The sequence below is a fragment of the Pongo pygmaeus genome, chromosome X, assembly GCF_028885625.2.
Source record: "Pongo pygmaeus isolate AG05252 chromosome X, NHGRI_mPonPyg2-v2.0_pri, whole genome shotgun sequence".
Taxonomy (NCBI): Eukaryota; Metazoa; Chordata; class Mammalia; order Primates; family Hominidae; genus Pongo; species Pongo pygmaeus.
In genome coordinates, this window is record NC_072396.2 from 29,519,877 (window position 1) to 29,537,511 (window position 17,635).

The following is a 17,635-nucleotide window of genomic DNA, read 5'->3' on the forward strand; positions in this document are numbered from 1 at the left end:
CTGACTACATCCATTTTTGAATTACATACATAATTTTAGATTGTACTTCATAGTCTTATGCTTAACAGTGTGTTGCCTTTGAAAGGTATTTCAGTTTCAGTGTAAGCATTTCTTAGCTCCTCAAATTGATGGCAAGCTCCTCCTTTAGGGTCAGCATATGTTTTCTGGAGATTTTTATATCCTTTAACTGCCTAATGGTGAGCTGAATACAAAATAAAGAATAATATGTAGGCCAACTACTTGGAAGGCTGAGGCAGAAAAATCACTTGAGCCCAGGAGTTCAAGGCTGCAATGAGCTATGATTGCATCATTGCACTCCAGCCTGGGTGACAGAGCAAGACGCTATTTCTAAAAATAAAATAAAATAAAATAAACTTAGGGAATTAGATACAGCATCTCTTATGGCATAGAAACATGAAGATATTTGTTTCTGACAACTCAGGGTGAAAATCTGATGAAATGGAACAATCTAGTTGAAGTTCAGCTCTGGCTATATGACTTCTGTTTTCTCACCTATAAAATGGTGATAATCAAAGCATTTACCAGTTGTATGTTATCAGAAATTGAATTTTAGGTACTTCTGTGAGCATTTGGAATCTTGTTAATGTTATCATTTTTCCTAATACCATCATGTGATATATAATACTGAGAACTTGGAAAATACTACCTTGTGTCTTTATGCCCAGAAAACTCAAGTATATACAAATAATTAGGGTAATTTGAATGAGATAAATTTCAGAAATTAAACTGGTCAAAAATTTCAATATTTCTACATTTTTTATGTGCTAAATGAAGACCTGGGAAACTCAGTGGGATGACAGCAAATACCTAGACATTGTGCTGGATCGGTACAGAAAGATAAATGAGGTAAATATGGACTGTATACTTAGGAAACTTAGAGAATTAACATAAGCACAGGAAATATAACACACATATCAAAGAAATGTAGAGTCATCAATTATTTGAAAAATGTAAAATGTTCATCATATAGCCATCTACCATTGAATAATTTTAGATGATCTCAAGTCTCATTATTGTAAGTCACTTCCCCTCCTCCCACAAATGACCTTAAATTATTCCACCATCTCTGTATCTTATTACTTCTTTTGTCAAAGCGAATATTTGGTAAGTAAAATTTTAAGTAAATTGCTTCAGAATGTCACCATCTTATTTCAGACTTTCATGTACACTTCAACATTTGAACCTTCTTTTTTTTTTTTTTTGTACTTAATGGGACTAAAAATATCTGCACTACCTGTATGACACATTGTTATCTGAATACTTTGAAACTGTAAAACACTTTGCAAATACTGAGTATCATTATTTAACTCCAGCTAAACAAATAAGGTTGATTAGATGTTTTCAATGTTGCTGCCTGACAGCAAAACATGTGTTAGCTCAGCAAGAGATATTCCGTATATACTCTATGAAAATACTCACTGATGAACTTTCCATTAATAAAAACTAATCACTAGGTAAAGAGGATATCATTTGTGTCTTCTATCCCATTTGTTACAAATTTAAGCATATGAACTACAGGCATATTAAAATCCAGGTTTTACAGTGAAAACTGTAGATCAGTGGCCCCCAACCTTTTTGGCACCAGGGACCAGTTTTGTGGAAGACAATTTTTCCATGGACAGATGATGGGGGGGGCAGGGGGAATGGTTTGGAGTTGAAAGTGTTCTACCTCAGATCTTCAGGCATTAGGTAGATTCTCATAAGGAGCATGCAGCCTAGATCTCTTGCATGCACAGTTTACAATAGGGCTCGTGCTCCTGTGAGAATCTAATGCCACTGCTGATCTGACGAGGCAGAGCTCAGGCAGTAATGCTTGCTTGCCCGCCACTCACCTCGTGCTCTGCAGCCTAGTTCCTAACAGGCCATAGACCAGTGCCAGTCCACAGCCTGGGGATCGGGGAACCCTGCCGTGGATTCTTGCTTCATCCTCTGATATTTTACCATGTTTTAAGAAGAGTTAGGGAAGATTATAGGTCTAGGCAATATAATGTCATGGCAAGTCCTCAGGCTCCAAAGTCATAGATTTCCCTTTGGATCTCGGCCCCAACACTAATGATGTTTCTTTAGAAAAGTTGCTTAAAAATAACGTGTATCGAATGCGTATAACATCTCAGGTAATGTTGCATGTACTTTCCATGTATGGGTTATTTACTATTCCCAGAAACACTAGAAGTACATTATTATTATTGTTTCTATTTGATAGATTAGGTAGCTCAGGTATTAAAGAGTTGACGCGAGATTTGATCTCAACAGTGTTTTCCAGAGCCTTTTATTTTTTTATACCATGCTTCTCAGGTTCTGTTTATTATCTATAAATGAGATTAAAAGGTGATCTACTTTATCAGTTTTTGAGAATTAAATGAGACAATAGGTGATGAATAAATTACAATTCAGCAGCACCTGTAAATGCTCTTGATATATTCCAAACATCTGTTGGCCAACATTCATTTTTTTCAACTTTGGTAGCAGTGGTAACACTAGCAAAGCTTCTAAATAGTGAAAAAGGAAAAGCGAATATATCTATCTATATATGTATATATATGTATATATATATATATGCTTGTTAATTTGAAATAGCTAATAAAGAACTAAGTGAAATCAGCTACTTATAAGTAGAATGAAAACATTAAAACTAAGTACAATTTAAGAGGATGCAGTGCATTTTGATGGGCTGATTGTTGGTGTGGAAGAGACTATATTTCTTCCCTACTAACATTCACTGTTAAACTGGATTAAGTTCCTAATTTTAGTCAGTCAAGCATATAAAACCTAGAATAACCACAGAGAGTAGGAGCAGATGTAGCCTACACCTTTGCCCCCAGCATCCTTAATGAGGGCACATAACTCCCAGAAACACTGTCTCCCCATTCTTAGGTAAATTCTTGCTGCGACACTGGCTTTTTATTCTCCCAGCTTACGTCATCATTCAGGAAGTTGTAAATAACAATCTATGAACATGGATTCAAAGGGAATGGTTACAAGGTCAGAATCAACCAGGGTCACATCTTCATTTGGGTTTAACATATTCAAGAACTAGTGTACCCCAAGCCTAAAGGTAGAGACTACCTCCAGTGCTCTAACCCAGAATAGCTGTGTATTCTCAAGTTCTAACAGTTTATGAATAGATGCTCTGCATGTGTTCTAGAATTGTGTGTTTGAAACTTTAATTTGTGTAGGAAGCACCTGCAGAGATTGTTAAGGGGATGGTGATCTGGTTGGCCTGACGTGGGGAGTGAGTTTTCTGCATATCCACCAGATTATCAGAGGATGCCCATGCAGCCAGTCAATGGACCAAACTTGGAATACCAAGCCTGTAAAGCACAGATGATGCATTACCTAGGTGAGCTTCACACATTTGTAAGGAAATTTTAAGATCAATCTTGTGAGATACCCAGAGCCAGATGACTGTATTTTTAATCTGTGTGCTGCTCTGTTTTTTAAAACTAACATTTCTATTCTAGGAATCTTTTATTATCATTTAGATCTGGAATGACTTTTTTCTAAATGGCTCCCAATGTAATGACTGTGTCTTCAGATTCAGCAACCATGTTTTCATTATCCTTTGAATCACAGAGTATAATTGTGCATTAGAGTTTGGGGTTTGTTTTTTCTACTAAGAAACTCCTTTTCCTTGCATCTTTTCTGATAAATATCATTATTTTTTCCACTATGGAATAATACTACTTCACTTTTAAAACATAACCTCATTTGAATGTATTTTAACTGGGACTTCATTGCCTGAGGGAAGATGGATTATTAGTGACATGTGTCTTGCTTCTTGATACAGAAAAGATAATATAAAAGCAGTGTTTCTACTATATCTTAAAAAAAGCTTCATATAAGCCAATTTTCTTTAATGATATTGTAGCAAGGGAAAATATTGTACAACTCATTTACCTTCATTTTTACATATTTTTCAACCTAAATGATAATTCTGGAGATTTTCATTTGCCTTGTCTTGAAATCAAATCATTCTTTTGTGATATGATACGCAATTTGTGACATTTTGAGCCAACAGTATATTAAGATTTAATTTTCAGTTCATTATAGACCTAGTGCCTAAATGAAATTTATTGAGACTAAGTAACTCTGCAGTGATTGTGGGCTGATGGTTCAAGTACAGTGATTCGGTGATTCTTAGTAGGGGAGAAGATAGGGCATGTAATTGAACTTATCTCTGGATTTTTGAAAGGTTAAGGCAATACCTGTTCTTCCAACCCCTCACTGGCTCCACATTTCAAACACACTATACCTGAGTTGGAAATATCAGCAAATGTGTTTCTAGATGGATATGTGAAAATAAATAATTATTGACTTACTGTGTTTTTTAAAATTGTGGTATACCATACATAACATTTACTGCTTCAAACATTTTAAGTGTACAGTTCTGTGGCATTAAGTACATTCACATTGTTGTGCAGCCATCATCACCATCCATGTATAGAACCGAGTTACTATTTTTTAAGATGTATTTTTCACTTAGATTCTTCTCTTCTGAGTTTGTTAATGATGTCCAATTAAATGTCTGCTTATTTTATATGTATGAGGTTACTTTTTAAATGGGAAAGTTGAGCTCCATCTGCCTGAGGGCACTGTAAAAATTTAACTTTCAAAAATGTAATTCCTGTTTTGCTGTTGTTCCTCATGATTTCCTTTTTATATGAATATTTTCTTTAAACATATTGACTGTCAATTTGACAAGCTGTCACTTCTGGCAAATGCCACTTTTTCCATTAGTAATTTCCTTCTTTCAAGAAACACTATTAGTCACTATATCTTATTATATTAAACATCTCCTTTTAACACTGGTAACATAAAAATGTTTTACTAACAGTTCTCACACAAAAACATCATATTGAAACAAAAATTAGAGGACCAGAGGCATTTACTCAGAAAGAACAAACTCTTTTTCTTAGTAATGACAGTGACCCAACCAATCAAATAAATTGAAAAAGTAGTAAAATGAATGCATTTTTATCTGCAATGGATGCCACCAATAACATTTGGAGAATTCCAATTTAAAAGACCCAATGCCCCCATGCAAGATTAGTTTTTCAAGATACTTCTACAGGGCTAGGACATTAAAGTATTTGCTTCTCTATTGGAGCAGCTCTTTCAACAAGTTGGAGGACTGATCACATCCCTTTGCCAATTGCAGTTCAGATAGGCTCTGGGAAGGCAAAGTACAGGATGTCATGCAAGTGAAAACAGAAGTGATTAATCTTATGGATAGATCAAGGAAATTTATCTGAACTTTAGAAGTGAGACTTGATGCTAAATAGGTGTTTGGTATATGAAAACTAAGGATGAAGCATTCCTGGTAAAGAGAAAGGCCTGACTGAAAGCTCTGAGCTGGGAACACAGCAGAGGGAAGCCTACCTTAGAAGGAGGGATTGGTCTGGCAAAGTGCTGGAGAACATAGGTTGTAGGTCATATAAAACCTTGTAGGGGATTTGAGCTTCTTGAAGCCTGTGAGTGCAATGAGAAGCCACTGAAAGGTTTTTAGCAGGAAATTAACGTTGTTTTTAATTTTTATTTTTAGGAAAATAACTTGCTACTAAGTGGTGAATGGGAGACAAGAATGTCTATGAGGCTAAAGGCTGTTCTTGCTGAAGCCCCAAAATACTTATTTACTCTTTCTTGGTGTAAATGAGATGAAAGATACTACAGGAACACCGCATGTGTTCAATAACTGCGGGAGTGATATACTTCCCTACGGGGACATGAACAGTACTTGAACAGCTGTTAATGTCTGTTGCCCTTAGGAAATTTATTTCATCAAGCATACAGTGTTTCAACCCTTATTAACTTATTTCATAAGGCATAATATATCTGACTGTGATCTGTTCACTTAATGCTACTCTGCTCTTTGCACGAGCATGGGACAACCAATCGCTCTCTGTAGTTGTAGTTAATTAACGTGTAAAGACATTTATCATATCTCTGAAAATGTCTCTTCTCCCATAAAATTAACATCATCTCCTCAAAAAGATGCTTACGATATATGCTGGATTATAGTTACTGTTAAAATGTATTCAGAAACAAAAATAGAATTGAAAACTATAGAGGAATTTTTTTAAAGCATGGGCTTTGGAATCAAACTTGTGTTTGAATTCTAGTTCTGCCACTTACCAGTCATTTGCACTTGAGTAAGGTACTTATCCCTTCTGCACGTCAGTTTTTCACCTGGAAATAGGCATAATGACATCTACTTTATGAAGTTGTTGGTTATATAAAGCCATCTATGAAAAATGGTTAGACCAGTGACTGACACATATGCATTCCATAAGTTTTAGATACATAAATAATATAAATAAAAAATGAATGCTATAGCTGACAAATGTGCTCGAATGTCTACAATGCAAATTATTTTTATGAAGTATAAAATCCATGTGACCATATAATATACTAGGACAAGAATGCCTGTTAGATTTCAGATTCAAGACAACATACTAAATTTAAGTGTAGTTATCTTTGCTAGGTTAGCTTTATGTGTTTGCATGAATAATTATTTAAATTTGTCTGATTGTACTATGGACTGGCAGGCAATAAATTTCATTACCCAGTCTTAAAATGTGAAGAGAAGACAGCTCAAAGTTCATTTCTCATGTCTGATCTTTCTGGGGGATACAATGTACAACATCAGATAATTCTTTTACCTTCTTTTCTTTTGTGCATCCAGTAACAGTTACATCATTTTTTTCTGAATCAGCCTTTTCACAAAACCATTATGTGATAAGCTCTTGTCTTGGAAAACCTCAACAGCTTCCTCAACACCTATATTTTAAATCCTGCTTAAATGAGATTAAAATATGGCACTCTGTTAAGCTGTAAAACTGGCTTTTTGCTTTTCAGTTGAGTGTTGGTTTGAATGTGTCATTTGACCTATATTGCTCCTCTGAATCTTCCTCGGTTGCCCCAATGATGACAGTTTCAATGATGTGGGTGTTTGCAGCAGAGTTGTTCCTAATAAGGAAGTAACGCTATTGTCTTTCAGACATCATTCAGCCTGAAAAGTACTATTTTTCCCACCTAGAGCTATAAATGTCTGTAAAATCTTTTCTTCTTTTGGTAGCATTTGCAGCAGCAGCAGGAAAAAAAAATAGTCCTAGTAGATTTGCGGCTTTTGTAGTTTTGGGGTGTTGTGGTTCCAGGCTAAGATTCACTCACCCTTCTTCAAAAGTTGTTTACAAAGAATTGATAGCTAAATGGTGACCGAAGTACTTGATTTATTAGTGTCTGGCAGTCATCCAATATGTACTAGAATACAAGACTCTCTGTCAACAATAGCTGCATAAAGAGCAAACTGCTCTGCCTGAACCTAAAATAAGGCCTTCTGCTGTCTGCCCGTTAATTGAAGACAAGTGGTCCAGGAGTGGCTGACGATAAAAAACGAACAAAGAATAGGCAATTGTCATGCACACGGAGGCACTACCTGTGCCTCTTTGAGAAACAGAAATCCCTTGACCTGGTTCTTACATTGAGAGAAGCTAACCCAGCCCAGTAATACATTTTAGCTCCTTGCGTGTATAATTATGACCATTGAAAAATAGGATACTACCTTTTTATTGGGTCAGGTAAGAAGATGCAGGAGGAGGGAGAGCAAAGTGCCCTACTTGAGGGTGGGATTGAGATTAGAATGTGAAGAGAAGAGCAGAAAGCTTCCTTCTTACATAAATAAAGGTTCTGTGGATTCATCTAGAAAAATGAGTAAAAAAAAAAAAAAAAAAAACGAGTGGAACTGTAGTTTCTAAATCTGTGCAGTTGGGACAAATGGTAATTATAAAGACTAAATGAATACTCACAGTTCTTTAATTTGATTGTATTACCACTTAATTCATAGTTTTAAAGGAAATAGCCATTATATTAGATGGCACATTAATTTTGAGATGCAACCCAATTTTCAAAATGTTAAAATGGAAAAGAAAGTTAAAGGGTGATTGTTAGGACAAGCATCTCCAAACACTCTGTGTGGAGGCATTTTAATTCCATGCTCTTGAAAAGTTAAACTCAAAAATGTTTCAAATTACTGGGCGTTATATACCCTTCTGGTGGAAGCCACGTTTTCTCTTTCCTTTCTTTCCCTGTCTACCCTCCCTCTTCCCCCCGCTCCCCAAATCTATCAATAAAGACCACTTTGCTGTGGGCAGCTAGCTGAAAGAGACCATCTGCCTTAGGAATAGCCTACACTAGATTCAAACTACAAAGAAGCAGGTTGGGGGAAAGAGGAAATGAGGATTTCAAGTCAAGAAAGCATTATCCTGCCTACTCTGGCAAAGTATTCTGCCAGCAGCATATTTGGATTCACACTGTGGGTTTAATTCTTTCCATTTAATACTTTTTGTTGACTTTATAAAGCCAAAAAATAAAGGAACACCCATGGCACTGCTGGAAAGAGATAACTGATTTGTGAGGAACCTGTAGGCATTTTAGCCACTAACCAACGTATCAAAGTGGGCACAACTAACAAATATTAACAATTTTCCCAAAGTAAGAAGCTTGGTTTGGAGTGAACAGCCCTTGTACTTTTGAGATTTTATTTTATGATCTTGTGAATTGATGTTCTGTGGGGAAAACTTGCCTTAGTTTTAATTTAATGGTCAATGACTAAGAAAAATCAAGGAGTTGGGCTGGGTGCGGTGGCTCTTGCCTGTTGAGAAATTTACATGTCCATCAGTTTCTTGTACTGTAGTTTGAAATCAAGAAACTACCTCAGTTTCTTGTACAAGTAGTTTGAAATCAGGTGGTCAAGTTTTATTCTACCCTGCTAGAATATACAAGAATCCAAAGCAATAATGTAATTTATACATTTCAAAAGGCTAATGCCAAATTTTATCAGCAAATTGGTCATAAGTCTCCAACTGGAACAAAGTGAATGATTGTTGGGCAGTGTAGTCCTGCAATGTGAAATTCTTGTATGCATTCCTTCTTAAAAGGAAGCAAAATAAGCCTTTCCTATAGACTTTCCACTTCAAGATTCCATCATCGGCACATATCAAATACTTTTGGCAATGCTGAAAGTAAAAGCAAGGACTCACATAAAGTCTTTTGTTGCTGAAATTAAAAATAGTTGTCACTATATTCAATATCAAAATGCTATGGTTTTTGACAGGTTTAAATTCTCTCTTGATTCATTTCAGAACAGGGTCATCTTTTTATACTTCTTTGACGTTTGAAAAAATAAGTAGTTTGGCTAGAAATTGAGCGTTTCAAGCCATCTTGGCCCTTTGCACCCTAAAATTTCAGTAGCACTGTCAAGTGAATCAGTTCTTAAGAGGTGGAAACACAAAGAAGACAAATATCAAAGAATTAATTAAAATCTTTTCTTGAATGACAAAATTGACATTATCTACTACTTATATAAGGAGACTACATTGTGGATTAACCCTGAAATCAGTACTTGGAAAGTTTATTCCAGTGTGTTTCACTGAAATTTAAATTCATGACATTTGAAAAATGTAAGTTATAATTAAACACTGAGAGTAATTCTTGTGGTTATTGTATATTTGTTAAGTATTCCATGGTAAATGTGACCTATAAATCTGTTAAATTAAATACTTGGGAGTAAATTTACTTTTACTTTCTGTGGAAACATTTGGATTACCCCAACAGTAAAAGTAACAGATTAAAAATATAATATTCTTTATTTTCAACTTTTATTTCAATACCTACGCCAGTCAAATGCCAATGAATAATAATCACATTTGATTGTCAAAGCTCATGGAATGGTACACCTAAGATTTGTACATTTCTTTTTTTTTTTTTTTTTTTTTGAGACGGAGTTTCACTCTTGTTGCCCAGGCTGGAGTGCAATGGTGTGTTCTCGGCTCACCGCAACCTCTGCCTCCTGGGTTCAAGCGATTCTCCTGCCTCAGCCTCCCGAGTAGCTGGGATTACAGGCATGTGCCACCACACCCAGCTAATTTTGTAGTTTTAGTAGAGACAGGGTTTCTCCATGTTGGTCAGACTGGTCTCGACCTCCCAACCTCAGGTAATCCACCCACCTCAGCCTCCCAAAGTGCTGGAATTACAGGTGTGAGCTATCGTGCCCGGCCTGTACATTTCTTTATATTTGAAGTTTGCATTAAGAGAGCGTGAATATTGAACTCTAGTGAATGATATGGCTGCTGAAGTGTTTTAAGGGTGAAGAGTACTGATGTCTGCAACTTACACTGAAATAAAATGGAGCGATATTTGGATAAAAGGATGAATAGATGGATGTGTATGTAATAAAGCACATATAATACAATTTATTATTGAACCTAGATGTTGGGTATATGGGTGTTCACTGTAAAATTCTTCCAACTTTTCTGTATGTTTGAAATTTTTTCATAATAAGATGTGAGGAAAAAACTTAAAACATGCTTGAATTAGAATTCTATAATGATATATTAATATTAAAATACTGGAAGTACTCCCGCTTCATCAAAGTTACTTTCAAAAATATTGGTTTTTGTCATCTTCAAAGGATGTAATAAGAATTTTTTAAATGAAGTATTAAAAATGAAAGTTTTAATGTTTGAAACTTAAATTTCACATGGCACTGTTCCTATTATGGATTTTGGGGATTAGATCTGTAGCTACACATGGTATCTTCTTTCAGTGGCTCATATATACAAGATTTCAATTTGTAGTTCCCTCACTAAAAACAAACAGCCTCTGATGAAACTTATCTTGATAGGGACATCTGAAAGTGTTGATGAATGCCAAGGACTCTAATGGAAAACAAAAAAACCCAATAATTTAAAAAATACTGTTTGCTTTAAAATTCTGGTAAAATGGAGTTAGACTACATGATAACATTAATCCCATTTGCTGTGCCAACATTTAAGAAGGAATCTGTGGTTTATCATCTGGTTTTCCAATTTTTTGTTAAATAGAAGGAATATTTTAGTAATAATTTTTAAAAGATTACATGCAATAATAGCTTAAACTTTAATACCCATTAATGAGTATCCATAAAGAAAACAATTCAATACCACTTAAAAATAATTTGAATATCAGTCATCATAATACGATGAACACATTTGATAGAGAATATGTGAATAGAAGTACATTGAATCAGTTTTATTCTATCTACAGATGCTGAATGGCATAGGGAATTGTGGGTCTCACGAAATTTTCTCAGAAGTACCCAGAGGATCTTCACTACCAGATTGATAACCACAATTTTTTGGTTCTTTGCCCACACAGGAAACTTTTCTAGAAAAGTTTCAAAGAATACATGCCCAAACATGAATCCTGGAAAAGAAAAGTGATCTTCTAAATTTGAAAATGAAAGATTTATGTGGCTGTCACGTGAAACATCCTCTGGCAAGAGAGTAGGTACATGATGGAAATACATGGATTTTCACTGAAGAAATGAAAATATAAGGGGCAAAGTAAATTTCATTTATACTATTGAAATATTCAGCTGAGGAAAGTACATTACTTTTAAATTGGAAGAAGCAAAGGCACATGACATTTTTTTTTACAGGCCGTGTCATTCTCTCATTTCTTTTATATTGAAATTAGTTGAACTTTTCTTTATCATAACGAGTGTTGCCACAGTTTACACCTGCCATTCTGACTTTTCGTATACCACCTGTTGAGAGGAATTTTGTTTTCATTCTGTTATCTACATCATTGAAAAACTTAACACAATCCATGTAAAGAAGAAACAAAAATATACTTGTAATGTTCACATAAATATAGAAATATAATTTAGGAGTCCACCTGATGCTAGAATTTTTATCACATTTTAAGTGTTATGGAGTTTTAAAATTTCCATGTGACTTAATAGCTGGAAGGAAGCATTAATATTTAAATATTAATTTCAGTACCAAAGATAAAGCAAATTAATACTTTTAAATGAATATTTTAAATTCACTAATGAGAAGACAATTGCATAAAATTAAGTATGTATTTTAGTTTGAAGGACTAAATCATTCATGATACATGACCGTACTACCTACCTGATTCATCTTTTTGCCAAATATTTCAATATTAATTCTTAAAGTCAATTCTCAGCGCATATCAACTTTTACTCTTGTGGTGGGTGAGAGAGCAGAGAATCAGGCTTTAAGGTGAATTCATAATTTACCATGTGAATATTGCCAGGAGTTAAAATGACCTTTAAACATTTTGTGAATTGCCTGTTTCAATATTTATGGGTTTTGTATACACAACCCTGTATAGTAATTATCAAGCTTACTAAAGTTTTAGAACTACCAAGTTAAACTTAAGAATCAAAGGGGCGGGGCACGGTGACTCATGCCTGTAATCCCAGCACTTTGGGAGGCTGAGGCGGGCAGATCGCAAGGTCAGGAGTTCGAGACCATCCTGGCCAACAGGGTGAAACCCCGTCTCTACTAAAAATACAAAAATTAGCTGGGCGTGGTGGTGCATGTCTGTAATCCCAGCTACTCGGGAGGCTGAGGCAGGACAATTGCTTGAACCAGGGAGTCAGAGGTTGCAGTGAGCCAAGATTGCGCTATTGCACTCCAGCCTGGCGAAAGAGTGAGACTCCGTCTCACAAAAAAAAAAAAAAAAGAACCAAAGGACGTGTATTTTGCAGATATTTAGACATTCGATTATTTGCTTTACAAATAACTAAGAAATACCTAGTGATGAATAAGAGATGGATAGGTGATTCTATAGCTAAGCTGTTCAGTACCGTAGCCATTAGCTACCTGTGGCTAATTAAATTTAAGTTGATTATAATTAAACAAAATAGAAAATTTGGTTCATCAGTCACAGCAGCCAGATTTCAAGTACTAACAGCCAAATGCACCTAGCAGCTTCATATTGAACAGCACAGAAAGACATTTCTATCATTGCAGAAAGTTCTACTGAAGAGTATTGTTCTCAACTGTTCATCTCCCTGGGATTTTATCTATTTTGTTAAAAGATCAGACTTCTAAAAACATTGTTTTATACATTGTTAAACATTGTTTTATAATTCTCAAAACATTGTTTTGAGAATTATAGAAGCTATTTGAGATTCAAGTTATCTGATAGAAAAAGTTGATTGCACATTTTAGGTGTTGTATTTTCTGAAAATATCTAGTATTGTTAAAACAAGAGTACTTAGTAAGAATTATTGATATGGCACTGCACATTGCTTGTCATTAAAAAAGTGGTCAGCACAAGGAAAAAAACATATAGTTTAATTAAAAATCACTTTTCCTCTCCTAAAATTATTCTTTAAGTTGTGGTTTACAGGCTTGATTATAACAAACCATCTCAATGCCTGCATGCAAATAGCTAAATATTATTGACTAATCTCATTTTAAATTCATAGCCACAACAATTCTCAAAGGAGATTCAGCCTCTCCAAGCACCAAACATCCTATTCCATTTCCATTATTCTCTAAACTGATTTTCACACCTCCTTCTCTCTCTTCAAACCTCCCTCTCACAACAGTTTTGTCGTCTTTTTACTTCATTGAGGAAAAGAAATATGACACCCCATTTCCCTCATTTTTTGATCTGCAAATCTACCAGCTCACCTGGATCCAAATCTACATTTTCCTCTTCCCACCATTTTTTTTAGAGATGGAATCTCCGTCTGTTGCCTAGGCTGGATTTCAGTGTGTGTGATCATAGCTTACTTACTACAGCCTTGAAATCCTGGGTTCAATAAATCCTCCCACCTCAGCTTCCTAAGTATCTAGGACTACAAGTGCATGCCACCACATCTAGGTAATTTTTAAAATTTTTTGCAGAGACAGGGTCTCACTGTGTTGCCCAGGCTGGTCTCAACACTTGGCCTCAAGTGATCCTCCTGCTTCAGCCTCCCAAAGAACTGGGATTATAGGTGTGAGCCACTGTGTCCAGCCTAAATCTACATTCTTGGCCTGCCTTTCAGTTTTACTGGAATTGACAGGTTTACCTGTTCTCATATCACGTCCAGCCTTTCCACTTGGACTCTGGATTTCATTTACTTTTAACTTATTCATGCATTTTCTTTTGAAATTATCTCTCTCCTCCTTCAATATCAATTTTTTGTATGTGCCTATAAATATGTTCTGCTGTTTTCTAACTTTAAACCCATATAAAAATACGCTCTTTTGATTCTCTTTTCTCTTTCGGATATTACCTTGTTTTTCTACTCTCCCTGCTACATGCAAACACACATCAAAATCTAGAAGGAATTATTCATACTTTTTATTGCAATTATTTACCTCATATTCTCTTTTCAAATTAGTTCATCAGGGCTTCCCTGACATAGGCTAGTTTCCCTTCCTTCTTTCCTTCCTTTTTTTTTTTTCTTTCTTGTTTTTGTACCCTACAGTCACATGACTATTGCATTGCCAAATTGAATGGCCATGTCTCTGTTCTTCCCATACTTGATCCCTCCACAGAATTTGGCACAGTTGACTACTTGCTCCTTCTGGAAAACTCTCTTCTTTTGTACTGAGCCACGTAAAATCATCCTGGTTTCCTCCCCTCTCAGTTTCCTTTTCTCGTCATTTCTGTACCCCCAAATGTTAGTGCCAGTCCTAGCTTCATACTTTTTTTTGGATTAAATCATCCAATCTAATGTCTTTAAAATGCTAACTATATGCAAATAACCCTTAATATGTTTTTATATTTAATTCTAACTTATCTCTTGAACATGAGGCTTTTTTCCCCTCAGACAGCTTACTTGACATACCCATGGGAGTATGTATCTAATATGAATGTCAAACTTAACATAAACAGACCTTTTGATTTTTTTTCCATCAGACCTCCCAGAATAAACAACAAACAAACCTGCTGAGCCCTCACTGATTAACTGGTTCCATTATGACCCGATGACTAAAGTCAAATTTATAAATGCTTTTATAAACTTCATATCTAATCATCAGTGACTCTTGTCTCCTGTACCTCCCATCCCCCAAATCTGGCCACTTTTCTGTTTCTTCATTATCACTTACCTTATCTCAACCCTTATTACTTCTCACCTAGACTGTTGCAATTATTTCCTGTCATGTCTTTTTTCTTTTGTCACCATACAATTAAATCTCCCTTCTTCCTCTACAGATACAATAATCTTTGAAAAAGCAGACCAGGTAATTTTACTCCATTGACTTCCTATAACCCTAAGGCAAAGATCGGAATATTTTAACCTGGTCTACAAAATCCTTCACGTCCTAACCTCTGCCTAGCTTTTTACCCCACGTCATTCCCTTTCCCACTTCCATCTCAGGCCAACTCCTACATTAGCATCTTTATGTAGTTGGTAGATGTTTCTCTGCATGAAATGTTCTTACTTCAGATCATCTCTATGTGGGCTTCTCCCTTAATTAAGTGATACTTTCTCAGAAATCTTAATTAAGTGATACTTTCTCAGAAATGCCTTTCCTGACCTAACGAAAGTAGGAACAGTCACTCTCAATCACTTCAACCTATTACAGTTGTCAGTGTGGAACTTATGCTCTCTAGAATCTTTCTTATTTTACTTATTTACTGATTAATTATCTATCTTTGTCTGCACAAAATAATCTCCATTTTATCCCCACTGTCTGGAGCTTTGCCTGTTCTAGAATATGAACTCTTTGTATGAATTAAATAAGGATGAAGTCAAAAGAAACTGTACTGTTTTTTGTTCCAAGTATCAGGCGATATTTAACTATTTGAAGTTATGGGACTACCAAAGATACTCCTTCTGGTTGACACATTACTGAGACAAACACCAGTGATATGAAATTTCCATATAGTCATGCATCACTTAACAACAGGCATATGTTCTAAATGCATTCTTAGACAATTTTTTTGTTGTGGAAACATCAGAGTGTACTTATACAAACCTGGATAGTATAGCCTACTACAAACCTAAGCTATATGGTAGAGCCTGTTACTCCTACAAACATGTTACCGTACTGAATACTTGGGCAATTTGAACACAAAGGTAAGTAATTGTGTATCTAAACATTTCTTAACATAGAAAAGGTACAATTCAAATACAGTATTATAACCTTATGCTACCACTATCATATTATGTGGTCTGTTATTGACAGATACATTGTTATTCTGTTCATGACTGTATTAGTACCAGATTGTGGCTGTTGCCGATATATCCTCTCCCACTCCTCTCATTCCTTACTGAAGTCACCAGGGTAATAGCAAATCACTGGAACCAGACCTATAATATATCTGACTTGGTATCTGTGACTGTTCTGAGAAACATGTGTTGAAAGGCAGCCAGGCTGCCTGATGATTATTTAGTAGCTGTCTTTCTTCACTGAACAACAGTGAATAATATCTTTGATCTCTGCCACCAAGAAATAAACAGAACCCATCAGGAATTTAATCCGTGGGAATGACTTTGACATTTCCTGGTATAGATGTTTGATTTTGAAGCTCATATGGTTTGCACAGTAAATATTTACCTATTTATGTCAAAATGCATGTTTAATCATTTTTATGGTTGGTATGAGGAATTTGTGAAACAATCCCATCCTTTTGTTATTACTGTGTTTTTGGAAGAGGACTTCTCGCACCTTAACCTCATAAATAGTTTTTCCTGTGTGTTAATGCAACAAAATGGAAGCAAAAAGATATATTTTGGTTTCATTTATTTTATTCACCTGAATCTATCCAGAGGGAAAGCACTGGAAGTGTTTTCTTTTTAAGAGCGTTAACTTGTGTTCTTGGCAAGATCTCATCAAAAGCTTAAATAACGAAGGTAAGAGTCAGTATTCTGTGGACAGCTTAGCTCTACACAAGACCTTCTGTCCATCTTGCTAGTTATTTTCCAGTTAATGGAAATCTTATAGACAGAAAAGCTCATGTTAGCTTCTCCCGCATAGTATTATGTCAACAATCCTTACTCTAATCCTTGATGCAGCTCTTTACCTAAATGTTATAGAGATGGAGAATCACAGCTGCCAGCAATTCAAAATATAACATGCAGTAGCTATTTTTAAAAAAGCATTTTTATTTGCTCTCATAAAAATATCATCTTAAAGGGTTTTTGAAAGTTTATTTGTGATTTTGTCTTTTTTTAAAGTATTGAGAAAACTATTGAGTCTGAAGTAAAGTCTCTAAAATACATCTTATTGTAAAGTAATATGACATATTTTGTGTGAATTTTAGAATTAGTTTTTTCACTTTATAGATTCATTACATAGTGGCACTTGATTTAAACATTGCATCAGTACTGTAGCCCTTTCTGTTTCCCTGGGGCATCATGTATAGAGTGTCTATTAGCTTTAACTCATTTCTAAAAAATTAACTTCTAAGAATAAAAATATTGAAAACTCTTAAAAGTAAGTTAGACTGCATAGTATTCCATGGTGTATGGCACATGTATACATATGTAACTAACCTGCACATTGTGCACATGTACCCTAAAACTTAAAGTATAATAATAATAATTAAAAAAAAGAATCTATTATACATTTACTTTTGAATCAAAAAAAAGTAAGTTAGAAACGACCATGATTTTATTTTTAATTTTAATTTTTATTTATTTATTTTTTTGAGACGGAGTCTCACTCTGTCACCCAGGCTGGAGTGCAGTGGCACAATCTTGGCTCACTGCAAGCTCCGCCTCCTGGGTTCAGGCCATTCTCCTGCCTCAGTCTCCCGAGTAGCTGGGACTACAGGCACCTGCCACCACGCCGGGCTAATTTTTTGTATTTTTAGT

General features: G+C 35.2%; 1 protein-coding gene and 1 non-coding gene across 2 annotated transcripts in view; both read left to right on the top strand.

Moving 5' to 3' along the window:
* The window catches only part of IL1RAPL1 (interleukin 1 receptor accessory protein like 1), a 1,314,427-nt gene that overhangs the window by 266,271 nt on the left and 1,030,521 nt on the right, over positions 1 to 17,635 (top strand). The window lies entirely within an intron of this gene.
* Positions 10,675 to 10,744, top strand: LOC129025546 (small nucleolar RNA SNORD74). The gene has a single exon (XR_008497294.1). It is a non-coding gene; the product is annotated as a small nucleolar RNA SNORD74 (small nucleolar RNA).